The sequence below is a fragment of the Tympanuchus pallidicinctus genome, unplaced genomic scaffold (assembly GCF_026119805.1).
Source record: "Tympanuchus pallidicinctus isolate F22 unplaced genomic scaffold, pur_lepc_1.0 scaffold1, whole genome shotgun sequence".
Classification (NCBI taxonomy): Eukaryota; Metazoa; Chordata; class Aves; order Galliformes; family Phasianidae; genus Tympanuchus; species Tympanuchus pallidicinctus.
The window spans coordinates 80,735-92,461 of NW_026294618.1; the positions used below are offsets into that span (position 1 = coordinate 80,735).

At 49.7% G+C, this 11,727-nt stretch overlaps 1 protein-coding gene across 1 annotated transcript in view; it reads left to right on the top strand.

Annotated features, from left to right (window-relative positions):
• LOC128085658 (uncharacterized) overlaps nt 1–11,727 on the top strand; it is a 222,382-nt gene that overhangs the window by 46,467 nt on the left and 164,188 nt on the right. The window lies entirely within an intron of this gene.

The window sequence follows — 11,727 nt, forward strand, 5'->3', positions numbered from 1 at the left end:
TCCAATCCTTTACCATCATCACAAAACTGTGCTTTGGAAGAAAAGTGCTGTTAGTGCTAAACCAAATACCCGCTGAGAATAGCAACATCTTAATAGCAATCATTTTCTACTAGCAAAGAAAGCAAGACCACTTCTCCACCTTCAAGAAGCCACACACTTTTGGACACAGTAATAAATAAAGGAAAAAGGAGAAAAAAGATCCCTCGGGGAGACCTCATGAATGGACACATGAATGAGTTCTTCAACACGTAGCTCAAATCCACTAGAAGGGAATTATCAAAACCTCAATGGCCAGGGCTAGTAAGTTACAAGCTTGCAAGAATCCTTCAGAATCAAGCTCTTCACACCAAGCTATAGCTTTGCACAGAACGCCATTCAGAAATACACTGCCTTCACTTCTGAAATACCAGCATTTATTGGATGCATGTACTAGGAGCTGTATTACAACAGATAACAGTGGGTGCTGCCAGGGACAGCGAGGACTACAGCTCAACTAACTGAAAACAGACATAAATAGATAGCTTGCAGTTAGCTAAATGTGAACAAAGCCTGAGTCACACATGCCAAACCTACAGCAAATCACAAAGTCATCTGGCTTGGAATGGACACCCAGAGATCGTGTGATGCAACGTATATTGAATATTCAATTATTGCTTGCTGAAAGAAGCAGCAGTTCAAATCACAGTTGGAGAGTTTACAACAAAGATCTTTCAGAAGAAAGCGAGGAGCTCAGAGTGGATACAACTTGGGTTAAAACACCCAAAGACTGCAGCTTTTTCTTCTGCACGCAGTAGGAGAATCACAGTGTGGAACGTTTTATGGCAGGCACTGCATTTGGACAGAGCAAAGATTAAGGAACAATACACGCTAGGGACACCACAGGAACCAGGATTGCTAAGAAGACCGTACGACTGCTGTAAAAAAGCACCATGTCAAGGACCATTTAACTAACTATGCTTTCTTTAATGACAAGGTCACCTCTGTATTTCACCTAGAAAAGCCCGTTGAGGGCTTTTTGGATTTCAGTCAACTTTTCAGCACCGTTTCTCACAGAATCCTGGACAAAACATCCAACATACGACTAGACAACAATACAATGCAGTGGGTGAATGAGTGGCTGAAGGGTCAGGCCCAAAAAGCCACAGTAAACGAGGTCACATCGCTCTGGCAGTCAGTCACTCCGGGGGTTCCCCAGGGCTCTATTTTAGGGCCAGCTTTCTTGAATGCTTTCATAAAGACTTGGATGTAGGACTAGAAGGTGTTACGAGCAAGCTGACTGACAACACTAAACTGCGAGGAACTGCTGAGTCTGTGGAGGGTGAAGAGGCCTTGCGTAGAGATCCTGAGAAATTAGAGAGCTGAGCAATCACCAACTGCAAGAAATTGAGTACGAGCAAGTGACAGATTCTGCACCTGGGAAAGGGCAACCCTGGCTATACACACAGACTAAGGGGGGAGATGCTGGAGAGCAGCCACGATGAAAGAGATTGGAGGGTCCTGGTTGACAGTAAGTTGAATACGAGTCAACAGTGCTCCCACGTAGCCAGGAGGGCCAACGGTATTCTGCAGTGCATCAAGCACAGCACTACTAGCAGGTCAAGAGAAGGGGACTGTCCCACCCTACTCTGCATTGTTGTGGCCTCATCCTGAGTACGGTGTACAGTTTGGGTCACCCCAGTAGGAAAAGGACATAAAACTATTAGAAAGTGTCCAAAGGATGGCTACAAAGATGGCGTAGGGTCCAGAGGGGAACACATACGAAGAGCAGCTGAAGTCCTCAGTCCACAGAAGAGACTGAGCAGAGACTTCGTGGTGCTCTACAGCTTCCCCACTAGGGGGAGCAGAGGGGCAGGCACTGATCGCTCCCTGGCCAACAACAACAGAAGCCAAGGGAACAGCCTGGAGATGTGACAGGGGAGATCTGAGTTGGATTTCTGTTTCCAGTGGTCCCGCACTGGAACTGCCTCCCCCAGGGCAGCGGTCACAGCAATGAGCTTGCCAGAGCTCAAGAAGCATTTGGACAATGCTCTCAGACAGACGGTCTGATTTTTAGGCGGTCCAGAGCCGAGCCAGGACTTGGACTCCATGATCCTCGTGAGTCCCTCCCAACTTGGGATGCCCCGTGATTCCACAAAACTTGTTACCTACACCAGTGCACAGAGGCATACTTCAAGAACAGTATGAAGATCTACAGAAAGCCTTCCTTTCACACGTTATTCAAAGTTACAGCTGGTAGTGGACCAAGACTACCATGACAATTCTTTCTGTCCTGCACTCTGTTTTTTAAACGCACACCATTCCACTTTTTCTGTGAAGCGGGGCCATTGAATTGTTTTCTAACCGTGGCTTTCAAGAACGCGGTGAAACGTATTCATGTCATTCTGAATTGTCCTTATTCTTCCACATCAATTGTCATCACCTCTAAATGATGTCTAGCAAAAATCAGCTCTGTGTACATTTTACATATTCACATACCTACTTCTGTTCTCAGTCGTATGCCATCAAACTGGCTTCCCATATACACTTCTATTTATCTCTCACACTAAGAGAGATTGCAGGCAGGACTCCACTGTTTTTACACAGAAGCATACAGTAAGAAAGCAAACAACAACTCAGTATTGTCCAATTTATGCTTTTTCTCTATTTCTTTCTTGACAGAAAACTTGAAATTCAAAATTGGAAACGTGTCCAAGTAGTAGCAATGAGCTGCAGAGAACACTTAACAAAATCCACTCCAAATGTCAGGCCATTCTTCCTCTTCCCTCATTCGGTAGTGCTAGATTTTTTCTGTTCTTACTGTTCTCTACTCTACTGTATTAGTGATTTCACAGCCTAACACACACAAATACCTAATGGTAGGCCTTCTATTAAAACATCTAACATTAACTATTGCTTGCTTCCATGACTGCTAGCGCGCCAGATCTTTCATCTGAAGTTTCCACATCACCAATAACTAGATGAAATGTGTTTCAGTTGAACTGTTGGGCAGTTCGTGTAGAGAATCACAGATCCACCAAAATCACAGGGGTTGGAAGGCACCTCTGGAGATCATGCAGACCAAACCCCGCACTATAAGCAGGCTCACTAACGTAGGTTGCACAGGAAAGCACCCAGGTGTGTTCGGAGTATCTTTGCACAGTGATGTCTAGGCCGTAACAGCATGTTTTGTCTCAGCACCACTTGCATTTCCCTCTCAGTATTATCTTAGCCCAGAGAATGCCTTCCTTTTTTCTGTCCTTCATCTGACAACTCCCCGTCACCTGGGCAGACTACGGTACAGACTGCTTGCTTCCTCCTACAGTGTGCACATACACAGTATGCACACCTTTAGGCATGCTGCTCTCCCCATGAGTGCTGGGGGAAAGTAGGAAAAGAAAGACCTTGCTTACAAAAACACACACACTACGGTTGACACTACTCCATCTCATGAAGAACAAAGGAAAACACACATAGCAACTTTTGACTCAGGAAAGGGCACAGAGGACAAGCAGTCATTATCCTTGATTAATTAGCCAACAGGGGCAGAAAAAGACTACTCCGTGAAACAACAATATGTTACAGCTCCTCATTAGAAAGCATTCTTGACTTTGAAACCAAGTTTCAGGACAGTAGAAGGGTACATGTGGCTATGGCTTCAGGACTTTCTCAGACACTAGATAAGAAGTATCCATGCACAGGGGCACACAAGAAACTGAACACATTTGCACTGGAACAGGTTGCCCAACGAGGCTGTGGATGCCCCATCCCTGGAGGCACTCGAGGCCACGCTGGATGTGGCTCTGGGCAGCTTGGTCCGGTGGTTGGCGACCTGCACACAGCAGGGGGGCTGAAACTAGACGATCACTACGGTCCTGTTCAACCCAGGCCATTCTATGATTCTATGAAACACTAACAGGTGAAAGAATTCAAAAGGTTCCTACCCAAACTATGCCATAAGACGTCAACTGATGTCATTATAAAATTCTCTGCCTTTTACGGTTGATGGTTTGGGTTCTCTGTTGTCTCTATGGTTTCAGGGGTTACAGGAGTGTTACAAGAAACGAGGAGCTGGACTACATGAACTTCCAGGCTTCTGCTGTGATGCCTCACAAATACAAGGCTGCAAAACTAGTGCTTTGGTGCACGCATGCACATGGCGTGCACTTGTTTGGCTCACGTGATCAGAGGAACTGAAGCCACACAGGAAGCCCGTGTCTATTTGGAGAGCCAGGAAGCAAGGCAGTCAAGATTCCAGGCTCTGACATCACGTTTAAGCCTCTCTAGGAGATAGCCTTTTCAGGGCAACTCAGCTCCACAAGAAGCAGTGGCAAAAGGCAACTATCTCAGGCTATATGAATCCAGCAACAAGATTGTTCATTGGCATGCACCTACTTTTAGCACACCTTATGATCTAGGATCAGTCTAGCACTAATCAAGCAAAACTTACTTTCATGTTCTTCATGCACAGCTAAGTGCACACCATCCACACGGGACTGGATATCATTCCACGTGATAAACTCATTTTCTTCTGCACGCATCTGAGCCTTCAGCTTCATCACATCATCCACACATCTGTCTAAGAACAAAAATCAAAACCAGCAAGTATCACGTCATGAAAAACTGGCCAGGGAACACACAAGACAGCAATGAGAACTAAACACAAAATGGAAGAAGTAACACAAGGGTTAAAACTGACATACACGAAAGAAAGAAGGAATAGGAAAAAGACAAAAGACCGTGAGCAAGGTGGTCAGCTCCAGTGCAAAGCAATCAAGAAAAGCACTGAAACACCACATGACACTTTCAGACAAAAAACACAGGGCAGGAGCTGGCCTGGTGCAATTGAGAACCTCGAAGGGCCACAACATAGCTTTGTTGTGAAACCTTGATAAAGGTCTGAGAGACGGCACTCAGAGCAGATTAGTAAGAAACGGGGAAGGCAAAGACAAGGTGCAAGAACCGAGAGAGAATAAATTAATATTGGAGTAAGCAGGGAAAGAACCTGAAGTGTAAGGGGAAGAAAAGAAAACCGAACCTCTTGGGAATGTAAGCAATATCAAAGACGGACAGGAACCTTCAAAACACTCACCTCTGACAGTTCTCATCCTCAGTGTTTGTCAGCCCTGGGACAGCATTGCTCAGTTGTCTCCATACTGCACTCACATCCCCTGAACCCAAAGCCCTGATCATCACAGCCACAGAAGAGAGCATCTCTACAGCAACAGATAATTCTGCATGGCTGAGGTTACCCTGCATACAAAGGGGAATACAGATCAATTACACTTGCTCTGCAAAACTACTGCTAGAGCACCAAGAGATTCAAACAGAATCTCACAGTGCCGAGTAGCTCAAGACTTCAAGATGAAGCATCCCGTCAGAACAGACTAAGCATCAAGGCAGTTCTACCAACACTCAAGACAGGCACGTTTAGTGAAACAGACAAGGCAGATTTGGTGATCCATATCAATTCACAGACATCAGAAGGCATTACTGACATCATGGCTTTGTTGCTGCAAGGCGGCCAGCTCCTTGGGATAAAGATCGGCAGCAAATGCATAAACCTCTGCTAGCTGGGCCTCTGGCTTCATCATTTCTGCCACAGTCTTCTCTGCATCACCCATTCTAATTGCTGCATTAGTTCTGCTCGCTGCTGCCAGCCCCAGCAGTTTGAAGAGGCAGCACATCAAAGAGGCAGCATGACAACAACGGCAGCAGACAGTTGGGCTCCCAGTCATGCAAGCACTTGTACTGCATTCAATAGTAAGAACCTAACCTAAAAAAAACAACTTCATTCCCTTATAGGTTTTCCAATCAGTTATTTACCCAACTAGTCCTGCATTACTGTAAACAACCAGACTACATAAGGCCCTCTTTAAAGTAAGACTCATTTGTAAACCAGTTTACCTGTTGTCTGATTATCAGAGGACTGTCTCACCAACTTCTGCCAAGAAGAAGCCTCAAAACTGTCCATGTTTTCCATCGGTAGTTCACCACAACTTTTCCTTCCAGTATCTATGACTGGTCGGGGCAGTACCAGGCATTCTACAGTGTTCTCTACACCCTACAGTGCTTGCACTTGAACACAGCACCAATGGGAAAATAAACATCAAGCAGCACGGAGAACCAGGAAGGCACTTGGAAGGCAACCTCCTAGTTCCTACACCTGCACCATCTCCCTCTTGTCATTTCAACCACCTGTAACCAGATCCCTATCAGCTTTCTTTTCATGTGTTCTAAATCGAACTAATTGCTATTGTACAGCCAGAATTAAACACTGAAAGCTTCTGGAACTTTCTCCACAAGAGAGTTTTGCATGGTGTCAGAAGCACCTGAGTAAAAAAAATCCAGCCACTGTGATCTACGTTTTATTTGCTATCTGATACCTAGAAACAGCCATGACAAAACAAGCTGAAAGTTCCATAGCTCAAATCAAGTAAGCCTTATGTCAGTAGTCAACAGGTCAGCTAGTTTTAACACCTCACCGAGCAACCCAGATTTCTGTCACAGTCCATGGAACAAAATTTAACACAAACTGCCTAGGAAAAGAATTATTGAAGGCAGACACAAGTCCCATGCTGCTCCGCATTTCATCTCATCTGCTGTTATCTCAAGCAGTATTTTGAAGAGCTCGACAGAAGACAGAGCCAGCTGTCAGGATTCTTTTCCATGTTCCCGTAGCCTAAAACTACTTGAAGAACATCCACGACAGTCTGACATAGCCCTGCTATAACCTCATGTGAACACCAACACTGCGCTTTCCCATCCTGCTGATCACACCCCACAGCAACAGCAACATCAGCTCATTCAGTGCAAATAGCTGCGGGCCCCAGGCCTGGATGCAGCGCTGCACATGAGGCCTCAAAGGAGCTGAGTCGATGGGGACAATCACCTCCCTCTCCCTGCTGGTCACCCCTTTTGCAATGCAGCCCAGAACAGAGGCTTCATTTTTTATACAAATCCACATACCCACGCCTACAGTCCCCCCACAATGCACTACAGCTTCATATTCCTTCCTCCCTACAGCTCCCAACAGCCCCCAATAGTCCCCTATGACCCTATGGCCCACCACAGCCCCCTATCTCCCTATACACCACCCTTAGAGCCCCGTATCTGACTCTCACCCCCAACAGCTCCCCATAACCCCTACATCCCCTCACAGGCGCCTACAGCCTCACATCTCGCTATATCCCTCCCCCCCTCCCCCCCCCCCCCCCCCCCCATCGCCCCCCCCATCGCCTCCCCGCAGCTTCCTAGAGCCCCCACAGCCCCTCTCCCCGCCCCGGCACCGCTCTCCCGCTCACCTCCGGCACAGCTGTCCTCAGCACTCGCTCCCGAGCTGCCGCGGCTTCTCTCTCGGTGCCGCCCGGACAGCTCCGGCTGCCGCCGCGGTCTCCTACGGGGCGGCACAGGCGGCTGCAGCGGCGCTCTGCGAGGAGAGCCGCGCCTCCAACAGCCGGCCCCCAACGTTCGCTCCCGCGCACGGCGCCTCAGCCAATGGCAGCCGGCGGCGCTGCCGCGGACCGACGAGAGCCCGGGGGTGGAGCGGCGCTGCCGCGGACCAATGACAGACCGGGGGGCGGGGCGGCTGCTGGTCAGGGTGAGCTCCTCGTGCCTCAGCGCGGTGCTGGCAGATGTGGAGATGATCTGCATGGCCAGCTTGTAAGTGGGAGCCAGGAGCCAACGCAGCTGCAGGAGCAAGGTGCTAGGGAGCAGCCAAGGTGTCAAAACGCATCCAAAAGCCCTGGAAAGCATCACAAAGCCACAGCCAGGAAGCTTGCGTGATATGGTTTAGTGCTAGTGGTGGCAATGGTGATGAGGAGACGGTTGGACTGGATGATCTTAGAGGTCGTTTCCAACCTTGTGTGATTCTTGATTCTTGGGATTATCATTAGCCATATCCAGAATGCTAGAGATTGTCAGCTGCCACACCAAATCGTAGGCAGAGCTCTCGCTGCAGACAAAGCAGCGAACAAACGAGAAGCTCTGCTGCACGCACTCCACAGCCATCACGTTGCAAGCTGAGGTGCCTTACTGTGTGTTGCATTCATCCCAGTCTCCTTGAATGAAGACTCCACAGGCACTCAAGGTGTTGAGTGAGTATAAGTGTGCTTTTATTAGTAAAGGAAAAGACAGGAGGGCGTGAGAGGTCCAGGTAAAGATGGAAATCGTCCTCTCTTGGCTGGAAAGCTCATGGACAGAGTGGCTCAGCGCTGTCAGTGTTGACGTCCGGTGCCTGGGACTGGAGGCCTGATTCTAAGCCCCCCTCCAAAAGGCTCTGCTGCTCCTCGCTGATGCTGACCTTCTCCTCAAAGGCGGTGCTGCTGTCGGAGCACTCGGGCTCTGCTTGGGCTGGGCTGCACTGCAGAGGCACCGGGTCACAGTCCAGGCTGATGCCTGTGGTGTCTGGCAGGCTCAGGTCAGCATCTTCAGCACAGCCGGGAGAAATGAGGGCTTCAACTTGGATGAGCTCCTCGTGTCCATCACTGTTGTTATGCGGCAGGCTGTCAGCTGAACCGCAGCCATTTGTGCTTCCCAAGAGCTCTCCATTGGTGGAAGCACACAGCCCAGCATTGCTACTTGTTCTGGCACATCTGGGTTGACAAGAGCTCGAATCACCTATAAAAGAATGAACAGGGGTTGGTGTCCAACTCTCACAAGCTGAATTACAAACGTGGTTCTTGATCAGGGGAGATCTGAAGGTGTCAGGTATGGGCTGGATAGCTAGAAGGAGATACAAGCCCACTGCCAGCAAGAATTCTACGTTGCTGAGAAGCAGGGTGTTGAAAGCTGGATTTGCACCCTTACCTGCCAGAACTACAACGTCTGTCTCTGAGGGCTCCCTGGGATGGTGCTGCCGTTGGTCTTTGGCCACAGAGGATGGTTTCCCCAGGCTGAAGCAGGAACAGCAACAGCCAGATGGTGATTCCTTCATCCTGCTGGGTGCACTTGGTCTGGAGAGAGGAAACAGGGAATGGTGTGAGTTGTGCGTGGAACTCCAAAAGCATCTCTGACTCTGACAGCTCATCGGCCCCATCTCACTGCCATGTCTAGTTTCTCGTGCCAGCAGGTCTGACAAACAGCTCTGCTTCGAGGAGAATCGGAATTGGATTCAGGCACGTGGCCCTGAAGTCCGGAAAACCCCAACGTTTCCAGGTACAGCCAGCACAGGCCAGGACAGACGTCAGCGTGGCTTCATGCAGCTCGTGACTGCCTGCCCAGCAAGGAGGGAATGCCAGCCTTGTGTGGCTAAACTCGGCCCGGCGGGCAACTGAATGTGAGTTCTGTCTCACAGTGCAAAGGGAGTGGAGATTCACTGCAACACTTCAGGCACCATCAGTTTAACTGAGTTTCAGCAAGCTTTGGCTCTAGAAATAATGGGGGGGGAAAACAACACAAAAAGAAACCACAAAAACCCACCCAAACAATGATGAGAAGGTACTGGAAAAGGAAGTCCTCTTTACCTTTCAGATGGAAAGTCGATGATGGTGTGGAATTTGCCCCGTACAGCTTTGGGGCCTTCTTCCACCTCTATGTCCCTGCTCTCTGTCACAGCAACAGGAGAGCTGCTGTGGCCTCGCCTCCGTGCCTGCGCCTCCTCCAGGCTGAGCAGCTCTGTGGCAGGAGAAGACGCCTGCACAGACTGGGGCCCTGAGAGAGAACTGTGCCCTGGAAGGGAAAACCACAGGTGAGAGCCAGGATCAGAAAGCGGCAGCACAGCCATCGCAGGTCCGGGAGCTGCTGTGTTTTCCTCAGACTTGCTTATCCGAGCCACTGGAAGAAGAGCAGCTCAAAACAACCATGTGCTCAGAGGTGTGTCTATGGCAAAGGATGCAGTCATAATTAGGAGCAGCTCCCTGTATCGAAACAGGCAAACACAATCCCTAGAAAATGGGGGCAGGGAACTGAGAAAGCTTCGCTGCCACACTTTCACCAAGCTTCACCAGATTTCTCCTTGTCACGTTTGGGCTTGCACATTCTCAGCATCCAGCAACTGGACGCCAGATTCCAATCTAAGCCCAGAAGTCTGCTGTTCCCTCGACAGGAAAAGTGTATTTCAAAGGACTTGGAGAAGGCCTGCATTTGATCCAGGTGTCTGACCAAGATGAAGCTAATGGAGGAAGACACTCACCTGCTCCATCTGCGATGTCAGGTCCAGATGTGGAGCAGAAGAGGACGTCTGTGTGGTCGATGATGAATTCCACCACAGCCGACTGCGTCTGCAGTTCCGTGCAGGCAGCTCTCCCGCTGGCGCAGGCAGACTCGCTCTGCTGTGATCTGTAGAAAAGGCAGGTTTTAGAAGTCATTCAGCCAAGATCGCTTCCCCAGGTCTGAATTACTGCAGCCCAAAGCTGTCACATTTGTTCTCTGGAGACTTCCGCAGTAGGCAATCAGTGATGCCACTGAAAAAGTTCTCCTGGCTGATCAAGGACACACCAGTCCCATCTAAACAAGAGAGCAGCAATGCTCAGCTAGAAATTGTGCCCACGCGGGGTTGGAGAACAGTCCAGGCTCCTGCTCTGCTGTCAGCCACTCACTGCACATTTTACAGGAGAAGAGCACATGTGGTGCAGAAGAAGGGAGGACTGCTTTATTCTACTGGAGAACAGATGTAAGCGTTCTGTTGAAACGGAAAAAGAAGTTTACCTTAGGAGGTTTGGAGCCCACACAATGGCTAAGTTCTTAGCAGTGCATGTTGGTGACAGAGCTGTTTGCAGCAAGACAGGCCAAGTGTCTCATCAGGAACACCAGGGTCCTGGGAAACAAGAGAGGCAAATGTTCAGCACCAGCCAGCATGCCGTGCTGCCACTCACAAAGCAAACCTCAATTCACACTAGTTGTTATTACTGCTACTGATGCTGAAGATGAAGTAGACCCAACTTGACCAAGTGCCACGCTGCAGCACCCAGCACCAGCACAGCACAGCCACAGCCATCAGCTGCACCAAGCCTACCCCCGTGCCCAGGAACTGACCCAATAAATTAACCCTGTAAATTAAACCGGTGCAGCCTTCAACCGCTTCAACATACCCAGGCATCGTGTTGCTCACGTGAGACAAAGCCTGGAATCGCACCAATGCCCTCTGAAGTGCAGCAGGGCTGAGCTCAGCAGGCTGAGGGCAGCACTGACCTGTAGTGAGGAGCGGGCAGCTGCTGGATGACGTCCCGCATTCTGACCAGCCGCTCCTCCTCCGTAGTGGCACCAACAGCATCCTGGAAAAGGGCAGAAAGGGATTGAGACACAAATCAGGCGAGATACCTGCCGCAGGGTCGGGAACCATGGGCACAGCGCGCTGCTGGTCAGCACTGAGAAAGATTTTAGGCCTCCCCAGAGGCATCTGGCAAACATAGCGGCACGCAGCTGGTGCCACCAAGGCCAAGGAGTCCAAGCACCGGGCCGGTTTACAGCCTGGTTGGGCAGCTCAGCTCCTCGCAGGGGGCATTCATCTCCAAGTACGCTTGGCTATTAATCCCCTTCCTGTTCCAGAAATAGCTGGGGAATAGCAAAGAACAAACATACAAACAAACAACACAGGAATTCTCGCAAGCACTGTGAATATGGAAATAACCACCTCCTGGGGCCACCAGAAGCGGCATCAGCACGATGCAGGATGTGGCAAAGACATGCGAGTAAACCCCATGGGGCTAACAGAAGAAGGGCCTCAGAGCTGGGGCACTGCTGCAGCCATCTCCCAAGAGGCCCAGCGAAGAGGGAAAGGAAAGGCGTTGCCTCGTGCTTACCGAGAACTTG